Genomic DNA, 17,576 nt, shown 5'->3' with positions numbered 1-17,576 from the left:
GCCCTGGCCAGCACAATCTCCAGATCTCTCACGAATTGAAAACGTCAGGTCAATGGTGGCCGGGCAACTGGCTCGGTTCAATACGCCAGTCACTACTCTTGATGAACTGTGGCATCGTGTTGAGGCTGCATGGGCAGCTGTACCTGTACACGCCATTCAAACTCTGACTCAATACCCAGGCGTATGAAGGCCGTTATTACGACCAGAGGTGGTTGTTCTGGGTACTCTCAGGATCTATGCACCCAAATTGCGTGAAAATGTTATCATATGTCAGTTCTAGTATAATATATTTGTCCGGTGAATACCCGTTATCATCTGCGTTTTTTCTTGGTGTAGTAATTTTAATGGCCGGTAGTGTACATTTCTGATGTATAAAATTCATTGATTGTAGCTTTGACAGGCGACAGTACTGTACCATGTGCCACAGCTGACAATGGTGAACTATGGCTGCGGAGATGTGTACGAGCGAATAGAAGTGCAGCTGTTGACCGCCAGACGAATCAAGGGGCTACCAATAGTGTCCCGTCAACGAACGTTCATATAACGTTCCTGCGTGGGCGCCTCACAGCAAGCGCCTTGTTCATGCATCCACGCTCACTGTTGTTCATCGGCGATGAATGTGGAACTTGCACGCCAGTACCACAACAAGACGTCCACTAAGAGGAGACACGTGGCCTTTTCAGATGAACCAAGTTTTATGCTCCATCGGAGAGAGGCCCGTTGGCGTGTTCGGCGTGAAACGTCTGAAAGCAAACACACTGCTACAAACGAAGGTCGTTGTGATCTGGGGGATGTTGTTGTGGCATTCCCAGGGTGATCTCGTCATTCTGGAAGGCGCACTAGATCGACACAAGTATGCATGTGTCCTAGGGGGCCATGTTTACATCCATATGCAATTTGTTTCTCCTTGGCGCAACGATATCTGCCAACAGGACGATGCAACGTGTCACGCAGCTCGCAGTGTACGTGCGTGGTTAGAACAGCACCAAGATGAGTTTACTATACTCCTCGGTCCACCAAACTTTCCGTATTTAGACCCAATCGGGAATCAGCGGGACCACCTCGATCGGGCTGTTCGCGCCAAGTATCCTCAACCGAGGAACCTAGCGCAGCTGGCCAAGTCATTTGAGTTGCTATTTTTGTCGATCCCTCCAAAACCTACCTGCAAAAGGTGTTTACTCAGGTTTTTGACACAAGGTCACATTAATGCGACGAGACGGCGTGTTATACTTGCAGGATGTAAAACAGTCTTTTACCGCAAAAGTTTTAATGTGATAAGATATATTCGCTCGTTGGTCCAACTTTCTTGTGTCTTCCATATTGGTTTCCACTTTACTTTTTCCATCCATCACATCGCACCATCATCACAGTTGCATTTATGTATTTGTTTTTGTGTAATCGTTGGTGGCAGGGCAATCGCTAGATGTGTAATCTCTGCACATTGAGAGTGTGATCGTCGGCGTCAGCTCTGGACGACGTGGCTTCTGTGGAGAGAGGATGTAAACACTGATATTCACAGGCGATTGATGGAATTGTGAGGAGAGTGTGCACCGTCACCAAACAGTGCTCACTGAGTACAGCACTCCCCATACGAGTCGGAAAACAACGGCTGCCATCTGTAAAATGTCGTTCGAGCTACTGAGACAGCCACCGTATTCTCCTGACTTGACTCCTAATTACCACCAGTGGGGGGACCATGAAGAAACCTCTTCACGGACATCATTTCACAGACTTCAAGGAAATGCAAACGGCTCGTGCTGCGGAGTATGAGACAAATGGTTCGAGGAGGGTTTACAGAACTTAAAAGGTGTAAACTTAATCAGGAAAATAGGTGCACGTGGCAGCACCCGGAACCCCATTACAGCTATAGCAGCTGCGGTTTTCCGATTCCTATGGGAGCGTTCTCATTTTGTAGGCGCCCTTCTCCTGACAGCATGCACTCACCACTCACTAACGCCAGTAGCCTTTGGAATTCCGCAGTGAGCCGGCCGCGGTGGTCGTGCGGTTCTAGGCGTTGCAGTCCGGAACCGCGGGACTGCTACGGTCGCAGGTTCGAATCCTGCCTCGGGCATAGATATGTGTGATGTCCTTAGGTTAGTTAGGTTTAAGTAGTTCTAAGTTCTAGGGGACTGATGACCTAAGATGTTAAGTCCCATAGTGCTCAGAGCAATTTGAACCAATTCCGCAGTGTTTACATCCTCCTCTCACAGAGGCCACATCGTCCGGTGCTAGACTTGTTAATCATAATCAAAGTCCTTGTTGTCTACTCATAACGACCGCAGTTTGGAAATTTTCTGTACAATACAGGGACTGCACTTCTAATGATGATCCTGCCGGCCGGCCGCGGTGGCCGAGCGGTTCTTGGCGCTTCAGCCCCGAACCGCGCGACTGCTACGGTAGCAGGTTCGAATCCTGCCTAGGGCATGGATGTGAATGATGTCCTTAGGTTAGTTAGGGTTAAGTAGTTCTAAGTTCTAGGGGACTGATGACCTCAGATGTTGAGTCCCATAGTTGATCCTGCCGCTTGCAGTTACGCCAAAGCAGCACTTACAGCTGTTATGATGAGTCAGATGGCGGCTCCATGAATTATGGGGAGAAAGTAAAGTGTAAATCAATGTGCAATGCCCCTAGTAACAATGAGACTAAAAAAAATACTTACACAATGGTTGAGGCCTCAACGTGTAGATCATGTCTGTACTTGCCTGTCACTCGTTATTTCTTTCTCCCGTGACGTCATCGTACCAGAGTAGGCGAAGTTACATTACTGTTACGAATTGTATTTGTTGGTTGGTTGGTTGATTTGGAGGAAGGGACCAAAGAGCGAGGTCATCGGTCCCATCGAATTAGGGTAGGATGGGGAAGGAAGTCGGCAATACCCTTTCAAAGGAACTATCCCGACATTTGCCTGAAGCGATTTAGGGAACTAACGGAAAACCTACATCAGGACGGCCGGACGCAGGTTTGAACCGTTGTCCTCCCGAATGCGAGTCCAGTGTACTAAGCCTTGCACCACCTCTCTCGGTAATTATATTTGTCTAAAGACATAAATTAGTATAGCATGGGAACGCGTTTAACTAGGACACTGATTCTGTTGTTTCTGTGAAGGGCTTACGCAGCACTACTAGGAACCAGAGTGACACAAAAAGAATATTTGGCCAAACATGTGTGCACATCGGTACTAAAGTGAAAGCAATGAAAGACGCTGTCTCTTACGACTCGTAAATGTGTTCCGAATTATAAAAAACGCAAGCCAAAGGAAAGCTCGAGAAGAAAGAAAAACAAAAAGTCTAAAATGTCCAGTGCGAAAGAAATGCGGGAGCTGCGACAGCATCGAAAAGCAAATGAAAAAACGCGCAAAGCGTACCAGTCTAGGCGGAATCCCGGGATCGTTACGTTTAGTTTTCCATTCGTTTACCTAAGACATTGTTTCTGGTGTTACTCGAAGAGTGTACGCAGCGCTATAAGAATCCAGAGCGACAAAATAAAATTATTCTCCCAAATACGCGTGGACAACGGTATTAACCGTAGTATGCATACCCGGGATCCAATGGACCCACACAGAGCATTAACTTTTAATTGCTGTTTGAAATCAGGTATGCTTTCCTGCAATATTCAATAACACATTAAAGGTGCTATTACAAATCTGCGTAGTTATTTTTAAGTGTCACTTATATTTTCTTCTTCAAACCATACATTCATTCTTTTGCTTTAATGAGTGTAAGGGCACTGATAACTTCACCGTCGAGCGCCCATAAAATCCAGCCACACCCACACCCACACACACACACACACACACACACACACACACACACACACACACACTCACATACAACCTGGATCCTATGAAACCTATGGTTCACGTTATAGTGTCATTAAATTAAATTGGTTTTCAACCAAATAATGGAAATCAAAGAATACATTATTTGCACACATCTCCATTGTTGTGAAAGCCGAAAATACATTGTTACCACTGCAACTCTCCTTCACTGTCAGAGAGAGTTCTCCCGTGTTGTGTAAGAGAGCGAAATATTGCACTAGATAGTTACGAGTGTTTGAAGCAGTATAGCAATGTTGTATGTTTTGCGATACAGCATTGTTGTGTTTGACATTAGATTTGTATTAGGAAGAAAGGTAAGGGTAATTTGCAACATTAAACAGTAACATGCACACAAGTCATATTCCTATAGGCTATAGAAAAAGATAGTGCTTAGGTTATTTCTTCATATTATTCTTTTACAGATAGAATGTCGGATACTACAGCTAAAAAACGAAGCAGGAAATGCGACAGCACACGTTTCTGAAGCCCAAATTTTGAAACAGTTGCTACTCAAGGGGTAGCTGCAGATGACGATTTCCTTTCGGATATAAGTACTGATACGGATGAAAGCCACGAAGCTGTTATTCAGGCAGTGGCCTGCAACTCTCTAGATGTGGAATAAAGTGGTGGTTTAGGTAAATAAGATTTGTAACTGCTAATGTATGTATTGCCCCAAATGGTATGCTATGGATTAAAACCTCCCTCCTCCCCCCTTCCCCCCCCCCCCAAAGGGCAAAATAAAATGCCTGTACATAAGTTCATGAAATTGATACGATCGCCAGCAATTTGCATACTCACTTAACTCCAAAGATGCTTCTGATTTATTTATTCCTTTAACCATCGTGGATAAAATTGTGAGATACAAAACATAGAAGGAAGAAGAGTTTGTGTTCTAATGAATATAAATTTTGATGTAGAGAGAGATTTAGTGTTCACATTCTGGGCTATTTTGCTTCACAGTACAGAAGATAAAGGCTGGGATGTTCCAATCAGTGAACTCTTTCTGGGAAAGTTTCCCCAATTCATTATAAAGAGCTCAAGTGTCTATGAGTCGGCTGGAGGCAATAAGAAGATTCATTAGATTTGATGGTAAAAGAACAAGAGAGGGTAGTTTACAAATTGATAAGCTTGCTGCTATATCGTACAGATGGAAGATACTTACATGACAGTTCAGGAGAGAAATATGCCTAAAATTGACATTCCAGTGCAAGATTAACTAATTCCATTTAGAGGTCGTTCTGGATTTGTGCAATACATGCCAAATAAGGCTGGAAAATAGGGAATGAGAATATTCCGAATGTGCGGAGCTGAAACTGGTTATGTCAGTGATGAGATTGAGTGTACAGTAGGAATACCAGGTGAGCCACCACAGAAAAATTTTATTCTTAGGACAGTGAGCAGCCAATTTTGTACAGGCAGAGATGTTACTGTCGATAATTATTTTACAACTGTATCATTGGCAGACCATCTCTTCAAGAAACCTAACTGTTATGGGAAGAATGAGAATGAATGAAAGACACATTCCAAAAGAAATAAAGCCAAATACTAGCAGACAAATAAATTCGTGCCTATATTCATCTACGAAAGAAGTAGCAGCGGTTAGTTATTCGCCAAAGAAAATCCTCTTAAGTACAAGGGGTCATGATAACTTTTAGATGAACAACATCCAGAACATAAGCCTGAGACTAAAACGTGATAACCAAGCGAAGGTTGATAAGCACGTTGTGCACCAGGCAGAGCCCAGTTATACATGCAAAAGACAAACTAAATTTAGCCCATGGCAGTCTGGTGCAAGATGCATTATACACAGTAAATGCCTTTATACTTTGCACAGCACAATAATCCCGCATATCGCGAACGGCCTTTACACAAGTGGAGGCTCATCGTCAGGGAAGTTTCAGTGGAGTTGACCCAACCGTTTATGATCAGAAAATCTTCTAATCCCTTTCTACAGAAATCCATACACTGTATATAGAGGAGGTCTTTTCTATCCGTCAACGCGAAACCTTAGCAGCTACAGCACCAGCTCATGGTTTGTCAGAACGAAGATGTTCATTTTGTCATATTTAAAAGGACAGAAAAACAAAGACAGCAAAACAGGTATGCCGGACCTTAACAGTGTGGTGTACATCAACGTTAAAAAGTAATGCGACGAATTTTTATGATTTGTTCTCTGTCAGTACCGTAATCATCAGTTCATAAACAGTTTGCGACAAATAATACTGGTGGCTTATGTTTCAGTTCTCATTACGTAATTTTTGAAAAGAAAATTATTCAGGATTAAAAATGTACTCGTTTTAACTTAATGTTCAAAATGTTACCAGCTGCCCTATATTTTACCAATAAAACTTAAAACTAAATATTAAAGCATAATAATATCCACAAAATACTTGTTTTCATTTAAAATTTGTATCCGATAAATCGAGCCCAGGAATTCGCGATAGTACATTTGTGTACACTGATGGCTCTTGGTCTGGCCTTGGTGTCGGGTGTAAGCTCGTCGTTGGCACCGACGTTTTTCAGTGTCGGCTTTCGGAACACTGCTCAGTATTTAAAATGGCTGGCTCTGAGCACTATGGGACTCAACAGCTGTGGTCATAAGTCCCCTAGAACTTAGAACTACTTAAACCTAACTAACCTAAGGACAGCACACAACACCCAGCCATCACGAGGCAGAGAAAATCCCTGACCCCGCCGGGAATCGAACCCGGGAACCCGGGCGTGGGAAGCGAGAACGCTACCGCACGACCACGAGATGCGGGCTGCTCAGTATTTACAGCAGAGCTATATAAATGTGCAAAAGATGTGGGTCACACATCAAAGCGTTAAAGTGGAAAACTGGAAATCAACAGGACGTCTCTTTTGACTCGTAGATACGCTCCGAACTATGCGAAACTCTAGTCGCAGGAAATCTCACACAGAAAGTAATCTAAAAAGTTTAAAAATTCCAGTGCCGATTGAATACTAGAGCTATGACAGCGTCGAAAAAGAAATGAATAAAACGGCGCATAGCGGACAGAGAGCTGCCAGTGACAGTCCAGACTTGTGCTACATTTGTTCTCTAACCATTATATTACTCTTTGTAAACACTATATTAAAGAAACTAATAATGAAATTACATACTCATACAGAGCAATTGTTACGTTTTTACCCTGACTTTTTCACGAAAAATCTACGAAGCGTAGACGAACTGTCCACAAAAAACATTTTTCTAATGCTTTACTACCAGTTTCAATCAACGCGTTCTTTATCAAGTCTGTCTTTCTTCTATCCCATGTGGTACGTATTTCCCGGCTTACAGTGGTAATCAATGCTCTGACATTTTTGCCGCATGGCCCTTTCATTTCAGACTAAATTTATCTACTACACCTTTAACTGGCTAAACGTTTAACTCTTTCCCAATGTCTACTTCTTTTTTTAGTTATTAATTTTATAAATTTTATATATATATATATATATATATATATATATAGAATATAAATTATATATATATTTTATAATTTTATAAATTTCCGATGAGAAATAATTGGTTAAAATAATTATATAAATTACAAAATAAATAAAAATGTATCATTTGAAATTGACTATGTTACTGAGTGCTCAGTAACTCATGTCGAACCAATGTTTCGCACTGGATGCGAGCTGTTTCACTCCTTGCACTTAGTCTCAGTCGCAATGGGGTTGCGAGAAGTCAGTTTTATATAAATGTAGCAGTCGGTTATTACCTGGTTCTTCAGATAAAATGAATGTCTTAGACATTCGGGAAAGCCGAACAAGAGTTAGTGTTTACAAAATATTTTAAATCACAATTTCTGTAATGTGGAAAGCTGTTTCCATTTTATTACGCTGTCCATCCTGAAGCCAGAATTCTTGCTATTACTGCTAATTAATAGCAATTATTATGTTTCTTATTAGCCTGAGACGCCTGATAATTATTGAGGATTTTTTTCTGAAAAAATACTGCGAAGGATAATATGCGTAATCAACCCAGTCGTACCACTCATCTTTCGCTCCACCACACTAATTAAAGGATGGATACTAAGAAAAAGAAATAAAACCTTTTCTGGTGGACTGAACCACCCCTTAGTTCATTTAATCGCATACCTGTATCACACACATTATCACCACAGATACAATGCCACTTCGATGTCAGCGTACACCCCATATTCCGTTCACTATTGAACAGGTATGCTACTAATAATTATTCCTATTTCCTTACATTGTTTTAGTGTGTTTGATTATTACTCCCGTACGATATTTTTCTTGTTCAGTGTACTCCATGACGTACGTATGAGCCAGTGTGCCTACCCTAGTATCCCGCCTCACTCGTCGTTATGAAAGCTGACATTTAAAGAAAGTGTTTTTAATTTTTTAAAGAGTTTAAACATTATATGAATGCATGGTATCTTCTCTTTCGGATTTGTCCGATAGAACAGACACCATCCATTCGCGTAACTGAGGTTCCTGGATGGGTCATCAGTCCACCACCTTCCTGGTAAGTGCACAGGGAATCTCAAAGTAGCGAAGTGGAGAATAAGGAAGGGGACGTCGGAAACGTGGCACTAGGTGAGAATGTGGAGCGCACTGAGATAGTACACGCAGTAAAGGTGAACACTGTGTAGGACTGGCGTAGTGGTTAATGCAACTACCTAATTAGTGGCAGATCCAGAGCTCGAATCCCAGTCTGTCAAACATTTTCACTTGGCGCAGTTGATTCTCCATACGGTCCCGATATAACTGACTTTCAGTTCCTTTCTCCCCCAACTATCTATACTATACATAAGTCAAAAAATTGTTTAAAATACGTGTCACGTTTCTATACTGATTGTAACTATAAAATCAACCGAAGCAGATATACTTTTCGTTAAAATACATCTGCATCAACAGACAAAGGGATGATTTTGCTCCGTGTCAAATCGTCGACCTCTAACTGTTTATAAATATTTAGGGCACTACTGCATTTTCTTCTTCTTTCTCCACCTACCAATGCATATTAGTAGAGGATCCAATGGACTTTAGATTTGCAAATTAAATTTATTTAACTTTGCGACCGGGTGCCCTATTTGTCTTCCAAGTCGTCAGTTACGTTGTGTCCTGTGATCCCAAATTTGTTTATGGAAGACTTCGAGGAAAGTTCATTGGAGTCGGCGCCTTTGAAACCCTCCTGTTTCTTCAGATATGGTGACAACAGTTCTGTTGTTTGGCCTCATGGTAGGGAGAATGTAAATGCCTTTCTACAACATCTGAACTCGATCCACCCGAACATTCGTTTTACGATGGAGGTGGAAGAGAATGGTTGTCTTCCCTTTCTTGACGTTTTGGTTAGGCGGAAGGATGGTGGATCATTGGGACATGCAGCTTACAGGAAACTTACTCACACCGACTTGTATTTACAGGCTAATAGTTGTCACTATCCAGCTCAGCGTGAAGGGGTACTTCGTACCTTGGTACACAGGGCACATGTCGTTTCCGACGCTGAGACTTTGCCAGCTGAGCTGTCCCATCTTGAAGTTACGTTTCTTCAAAATCGTTATAGTGATAGATTGAACATGCGTTGCGCTGTCGACCAACTGTGCATCGGGTGGTGATGATAATTCTGAGTCGACACCTAAGTTTCTGCCTTTTTGCCTTACGTAGGAAGCACTTCCAACCAGATCGGCCATATTTTACGGAAATACGACGTGAAATGTGTTTTCCGACCTTCATCTAAAATTGAAGTGATTTTTTGTTCGGTTAAGGATGACCTTGGTTTGCGTAAGGCGGGCGTAAATCTCATTCCTTGTAGCTGTGGCATAGCATATATTGGTCACACCATCAGGACGGTGGAGGACTGATGTACTGAGCATGAACGGCACACACGATTACAGCAGCCAAGTAGATCTGCTATTACCGAACATTGATTGGATACTGGTCACCCCGTGATACATAGCAACACCGAGATATTGGCATGCACGTCCAGCTATTGGGACAGTGCTACTAAGGAGGCAGTTGAAATTGAAGTAGCTAGCAACCTTGTAAACAGGGGTGGAGGTTTTTGTTTAAACTCTGTTTGGAATCTTGCTCTCTCCCTTGTCAAAAAACATTGGGATAGAGTCAATGTTACCTCACCTGCTAGTTCGTAGTCTCACTATCGATATCTCTGACTTTGGTCATCTTTGGTGGCACTAGTGTTGGTGTGTTTTATCTTTCCTACATCGTTCTAAGAACCTAGGTTTTAACTTAGCCTGTACATCTCCTGTCCGGTGCAGTTTGCCTTGAAAATGGCGGGGTGTGCTCCCGCCGAAATATCGGCGGTCGCTGAAAATATTACCTGGCTGAATACCCGTAAATTGTCTGAAAATTTATAAACTTTGTCCTGTGTATGATCGTATCTTAACTGTTTTTGTATCGTATTTCCTGAAGTATAAACTGGGGACCAGCCCGTTATTTGCGTAAACGAGCGTGGGAAACAGCCTAAAAAACATATTCAGGCTGGCCAGTACACCAGGCCACGGTTATTATTCCGCTGCGGGCGTTGTTCCGAGTCTGGTTCACCTTGTCTTGCAAGTTCTCTCGCTGCACGTTACGTTATACAAGCGGGTGTTCTTGCGTTTGCACTGAAACGTGATATATTTACGGCAGTCCTTGCTGTTAGCTCGTGCGCCTGACCATCAGTGCTAGGAAAACACTGTTAATAGAGCTAGCTGACTTTCATCGTTATAAAGCGAATCAACACAGTTCCTCCTAGCGCATATGATGTTCGTATTTACGGCTCGCAAGCTCTTCCTCTTTATCAAATGGCTCTGAGCACTATGGGACTTAACATCTATGGTCATCAGTCCCCTAGAACTTAGAACTACTTAAACCTAACTAACCTAAGGACAGCACACAACACCCAGCCATCACGAGGCAGAGAAAATCCCTGACCCCGCCGGGAATCGAACCCGGGAACCCGGGCGTGGGAAGCGAGAACGCTACCGCACGACCACGATATGCGGGCGCTTCCTCTTTATCCTCCCTCAGGATATTGTTCCGGTCTTCATCATAAGATGTGAACTGAATAAAGAGCAAGCTCACAATGTTTATGATAGATAACTGTGTTGCCAGGTTCGCGTGATACAAATCATGCTCCTCAGTAAGCGCGTCACCCCAGCGCGGCTCGCTAGACATGCGTCCCTACAGAGACTCACTCGCATGCATACTACATACAGCACAACACTCGCTCCGTGCTGGCGTCCACCGAACCAGTCCCACAGTTGAAACCAGGAACAAAGAGCAACGTGCACGCACACTCACACAACAGAAAACTTAAACGCTCAGGCACATCTTTCAATAAATTGGCAAAAAAGTGGAATACTTGAGGTGCATGTACATCTCACAAGTTGCACTAACGAACATCAAGAGAACGAAGTTCTTCTAGCAGACGAAATGTAAAATGCGTGTAGTTTGTGGGTTGACGACATCAACACTGTAACATGTAAGCTGAATTCCAAAGTTCGATAGTTCAGCATCATACACTGTCCAGTCTCATTAACGTAACCAACACCCTATACTCGACGTCACCGTGCAGTAACAATTAAAACACAGCAGGTGGCTGCATTAGCAGTGAAGGGTATATAAAAACGTGTCGAGAGGACGCGAAGAGCAGTCGTTGTTATTAAAAAACGGAGCGATATATCTTACGTCCAAACGGGCTCGATCATTGGCTTTCGGGCCAACAGAGGAAACTGCAACGACTTGGTTTCTAAACTGTTCGTGTGGCGTCATGGTTGAAGTATACGGTGCATGGCAAAATGGTGCTAGCTAAAACCGGCACCGACGTAACTGTGATACTCCATGTAAGGCGTGAACGACGGCTGCGAAGATATGTACGGGTGAATAGACAAGCAACTGTTGAGCAACTGGGTACTGAGATGAGCCAGGGGGCTACCAACGTTGTCTGCTCAACGACCGATCTGCAAATACTGCTGCCTGCAGTCCGTCGCAGGAGGCCTCAGGCTCATACATCCATGCTGGCGACGAGGTCTGGATTTAACACGCCAATACCGCAACTGGACGTTCACTGAATGCCGACATGAGGCCTTTTTACATGAATCGTGTTCATTCTCTATGGGACAGACAGCCGTTGTGAACTTCCCTACAACACTGGTCGGAAGGATTCAGGGTGGAGGAGGGCGCTCTTTTTCAGGGGAATGATTTGTATTGCATAGAAGTGTTGTCTATCATAAGCATTCTGAGCTCGCTCTCTATTTAGTTCAAATCTTAGGACGAAGACCGAAATAATATCCTTCGGGAGGGTAATGAGGAGGGGCTTACAAACTGTAAATATGTACATAATATGCGCTATGAGGAATGTTAAATTGGGATTCCATGCATAATCTCGTCATCCTGGAAGGTGCTTCGGATCAGGATAAGTACACACATCAAAAAAAGTTTTGCATCACCTCGGTTCCGGAACCTGTACAGAAAAATGGAATAGAGATCAACATAAACATCATTTCTGGCCTTTTTATGGCTCATGAAAACCACACATTGCATGTTGCACCACCATACAGCGAGACCTCAAGAGGGGGTGGTCAAGATTGCTGTACACACCGTTACCCCTAATACTGAGTAGCACGTCCTCTTACATTGATTCATGCCTGTATTTGTCGTGGCATACTGTCCACAAGGTCATCAATGCACTTTTCGTCCAGATTGTCCCACTCCCCAACGGCGATTTAGCACAGATATCTCAGAGTGGTTGGTGGGTTACGTCGTCTAAAAACATCCCTTTTCGGTCTATGCCAGGTGTGTTCCATAGGGTTCATGTCTGGAGAACATGCTGGCCACTCTAGTTGAACGATATCATTATCGTGAAGGAAGTAGCTCACAAGATATGCACGATGAAGGCGCGAATTGTCGTCCATGAAGAAGAATGCCTTGGCAATGTGCTGCCGATATGGTTGCACTATAGGTCAGAGGATGGCATTCACGTATCGTACAGCCGTTACGACCTCTTCCATGATCACCAGTGGCGTACGTCGCCCCACATAATGCCACCTCAAAACAGCAGGGAACCTACACCTTGCTGCACTCGCTGGACAGTGTGTCTAAGGCGTTCAGACTGACCGGGTTGCCTCCAAACATGTCTCCGACGATTGTCTGGTCCAAGGCATATGCGTTACTCATCAGTGAAGAGAAAGTGATGCCATTCCTGAGCGGTCCTTTCGGCATGTTGTTGGGCCTATCTGTACCGCACTGCATGGTGTCGTGGTTGCAACGATGTAGCTTGCCATGGACGTCGGGAGTGAAGTTGCGCATCATGCAGCCTATTGCGCATAGTTTGACTCGTAACACGACTTCCTGTGGCTTCACAAAAAGTATTATGCAACATGGTGGCGTTGCTGTCAGGGTTCCTCCGAGCCATAATCCGAAGGTAGCGGTCATCCACTGCAGTAGTAGCCCTTGGGCGGCCTGAACGAGGCATGTCATCGACAGTTCCTGTCCCTCTGTATCTCCTCCATGCCCGAATAGTATCGCTTTGTGTAAACGTAGGCTTTTGCGGCAGTTGTCACAGTCAATAGAATTCCTCTGGGTTTCAGGTCGCATTGTCATCTGTAAAATTCCGACGTTTCGGCGACTGTTGTAAGGCGCCTTCCTCAGGTTATATTACTAACCGCTGAATGAGCACTAGTTTGGATACTTATATACTATGGAGGAGTGCTGTCATTGGATATGAGGGTGAGGAGGAAGGGTTTAGGAGTTCATTTTATTGGTCTTTGCATAGCGTGTTGTCATTGGCGGAAATGGGCGTTTTCCATCGGAGTTTCCTTTACTGCCTGCCATTGGTGGAAATCGGCGAATAGGAGATTGGGCGGCGACTACAGTGTAGCTTTGTTTACTAACCGCCTAGTATCGACTAGGCCACGTCAGCTGTGGCCTACCGCGCATCTGTTGCTCTGCGAGAGCTGTCCTTCCGCAAAGCTTTCACAGCTGGCATCCAAGACGCTGGAAGTCGTTACCCGTCTTCGCTATTCATATTATCGAGTCACTTGGCTATTTCCATAGCCTTTCTAATCTTCCTCCTCAAACTAAACGGCTGTTTCGCCAGTATGCGGTTCTCTCGAAATTCGATCTTCATCCTGCACTGATGTTCTGCCACCGCTGGTTTGTTGTATTGTTTGAGGCGGATATATCTCTCGTGTTCAGTTAACCTTGTGTTTATTGGACTCCCAGTCTCACCTACATACACTTCAAAAATGGTTCAAATGGCTCTGAGCACTATGGGACTCAACTGCTGAGGTCATTAGTCCCCTAGAACTTAGAACTAGTTAAACCTAACTAACCTAAGGACATCACAAACATCCATGCCCGAGGCAGGATTCGAACCTGCGACCGTAGCGGTCTCGCGGTTCCAGACTGCAGTGCCTTTAACCGCACGGCCACTTCGGCCGGCCCCTACATACACTAATCCACATTAGCATCCGATTTCATAAACTCCGGCGGCATGAAACTTGTCAACTGTATCTTTCGTCGAACCCACAATGACTTTTATTTTCTAGTTGCTTCGAAAAATCGGCTTAATGCCTGCCCGACGGAGAATTTTGCCCAGACGTTCAGTGTCCCCTTGTACATATGGTAGCGCGACGGCGTTCTGTGCTTCGTTCTGCATTTCCCTGTTGTCCTCCTCCTTCGGCGCCACGGTTTTGTGTATCATACTCATGTCGTAGGCATTAGCTCCAAAAATGAACCTTAGGTTCTGTAGTTCAGCTTGCAGGTTCTGTTCATCACCGTAGGCTATCTTAGTTAAAGGGCGGCCACTGTGCTTCTGTCCGGAACCGCGCTGCTGCTGCGGTAACAGGTTCGATCTCTGCCTCGGGCATAGATGTGTGTGATGTCCTTTGGTTATTTAGGTTTAAGTAGTTCTATGTCAAGGGGACTGATGATCTCAGATGTTAAGTTCAATAGTGCTCAGAGCCATTTGAACCAGGGCCGAATGTTTTTGCGTAGGATAGTGGTGGGAGGATTCGTGCAGTTACCTGTCCGTGTTGGTGGGCTTGCTATAAAATGTGTCCAAGCTTCCCCTCTGGCTTGCGGTGAACTTCCACGTCGAGGAAAGGCAATACCCCGTTCTTTACTATCTCCATCTTAAAGTGAATTTTGCTTTGCAGCTGGTTGAGACGTTCGTGAAAGTTCTGAAGCTCTTCTTCTCCGTGTGGCCAGATAAGAAAGGTGTCATCAACATACGGTAGCCAATATACTGCTAGGCAGTTAGTAAACAACGCTACACTGTAGTCGCCGCTCAGTCTCCTATTCGCTGATTTCCACCAATGGCAAGCAGTAATGGAAGCTCCAATGGAAAACACCCATTTCCGCCAATGACAACACGGAATGCAAAGACCAATAAAATAAGCTCCTAATACCTTTCCTCCTCACCCTCACATTCAATGACAGCACTGCTCCATAGTATATAGGTATCCAAACTAGTGCTCATTCAGCAGTTAGCAATACACCCTGAGGAAGGCGCCCTGCAACAATCGCCGAAACGTCGGAACTTTACAGATGGCAATGCGGCCTCAAACCCGGAAGAATTTTATTGACCGCAACATCGCTTTGGTTCACTCCGCGAAGCCTGGACACTTCCCTTGTTGAGAGCGCTCCCTGGCGCAAAGAATGCAGACGCGATCGAACCGCGAATTGACCGTCTAGGCATGGTTGAGCTACAGACAACACGAGCCGTGGACCTGCTTCCTGGTGGAATGACGAGCTGATCGGCTGTCGGACCCCGTCCGTCTAATAGGCGCTGCTCATGCATGTTGGTTTACATATTTGGGCATTTTAGTGACATCTCTGAACAGTCAAAGGGACTGTGTCTGTCTTACAATATCCACAGTCAACGTCTATCTTCAGGAGTTCTGGGAACCGGGGTGATCCAAAAATTTTTTGATGTGTGTATGAGTCCGTTCTTCGTATCCATGTCCGCCCTTGTATACAGTTTGTGTTTCCTCGACTAAATTACATCCAGCAGGACAATGCAGCGTGTCACGGAACTGGCAGTGTACGTGTGTGGTTCGAAGAGTAGGAGACTGGGTTTGCCAGCCACCGAATTTCCCGGATTTAAAACCAGTCGAGAATCTGTGGTACCGCCTCAATCAAGCCGATTGCTACATGGAATCTGAACCAAGATTTCAAGCGCAGCTGATTACTGAACTGGAACCGACGTGGTTCCCTATCCCTGTCGGTACCTTCCAGAAGCTGACTGATTTTCTTGGAGCACGTCTCGCAGCGGTCTGCGTTGCAAAATATATCTGTCCAGCCATCTGACAGGTTTTCATGTTAAAGTGATTTGACTATGTGGTTCCAATACTGTAAACCCATCAATCAGAAAATCTTAGTCTAACAGATAGAATTACCTAAGCTTAACACTGCCAACACAGAATTATTTAGTATTTTAACAGTAACAATTCATTTTTTCCTGTCCACGTATGTCTCCATATGGATCGAAACAAGAAACAAGAGTAATTAGACATTTACAGTTAGAATATTCGTTCTTATCTCAAGGTCATCATTTCTAAATATACGCCGGTGTCGATAACTCAAGGATAAAAGTAACGTTTTCTTGACGTTTAACTGCCAAGCAACATGGCTGTATGAAGCGTAGATCATACACAGAAAGATGTAATACTGTGTAGTACAGAAGGTTACTGAAACAAATATGCAATGAGAAGAACAGAAATAAAGACAGTAACTGCACTGAATATGCCGCGATAGTAATGGCCCCCTGCATATTATAGGAGGGAGGAGGACATTGTTCTTAAACCTGTTTTTCCTTAAAAAACCTACAAGCACATGTTCTTTGGGATCATAGTGACCTGGTGACCTGGTGTGTATTTAAAGGGCCTAAATATTATCAACTGTTAAAACTATTATAATTTCAATGTGACAGTTGTTATAATTTGTTACAATTAAAACAAATTTTGCAGTATTACATGCCAACAATCCCACCAATGACGTAAGCTCTGGCCCTCAATGAGCTGTAGCGCAATAGGGTTTTACTTAACGTCTGAATTGTCAATCATGGGAAGTATTAGAACAGAGTTTCGTTAAGAGTTCCACATTTTGGACAGTGGCATCTAACATAAGTGTTACGAACATGTTTGCTACAATTTTAGCACTTCATTAGTGTCTTGTTGTCACAACTTGCTGTACAGAATTTGCTTCTGGCACGTTTGCATCTCTGTTGCCACCGCTGAAGCTTGACATTAATGTGCTTCCTGTTTGAATTCTTCTAACAATGGCCGCTGACTGTTTATTTCGTTGCAGTATTTTTCTAGGTTCAATGTAAGGGATAACTATTAGTTTTCCCAGTTCATCGAGAAATATTCCTCTTTTGTAAGGAATATTTTTTTCCACCTTGGATTTATTTCTATCCACAGCACAAAAGCATTTTAGGCAGAAGTATCAATAATATTGCAGAAGATGATACGTGACCAGCGGTTGGTTTTCCTGTTCCATGTGTAGATGCCAACAATCTGATCCATTGTGTCAACTGTTCCCTTATTTGCATTGTAGTCCAATATCACTTTTGGTTTCTTATTTTGTCTGTTGATTAATTCCTCACTATTGTGAATTGTGCTCGTCAGGACAACCTGTTTATTCTTCCTTGGAACGTAAGATATGACCGTGGCCTACTCAGTAAAAAGGAACTGAGTTCAGGCTTATTTTTCCTCGCCGTCCCCAGCATTGTAACACGTCTTTTCATAAGCCTTTGGTCCATCGCATATGATTTCAAGAAATT

Source organism: Schistocerca nitens, chromosome 8, assembly GCF_023898315.1.
Source record: "Schistocerca nitens isolate TAMUIC-IGC-003100 chromosome 8, iqSchNite1.1, whole genome shotgun sequence".
Classification (NCBI taxonomy): domain Eukaryota; kingdom Metazoa; phylum Arthropoda; class Insecta; order Orthoptera; family Acrididae; genus Schistocerca; species Schistocerca nitens.
This window is presented reverse-complemented; position numbering follows the sequence as displayed.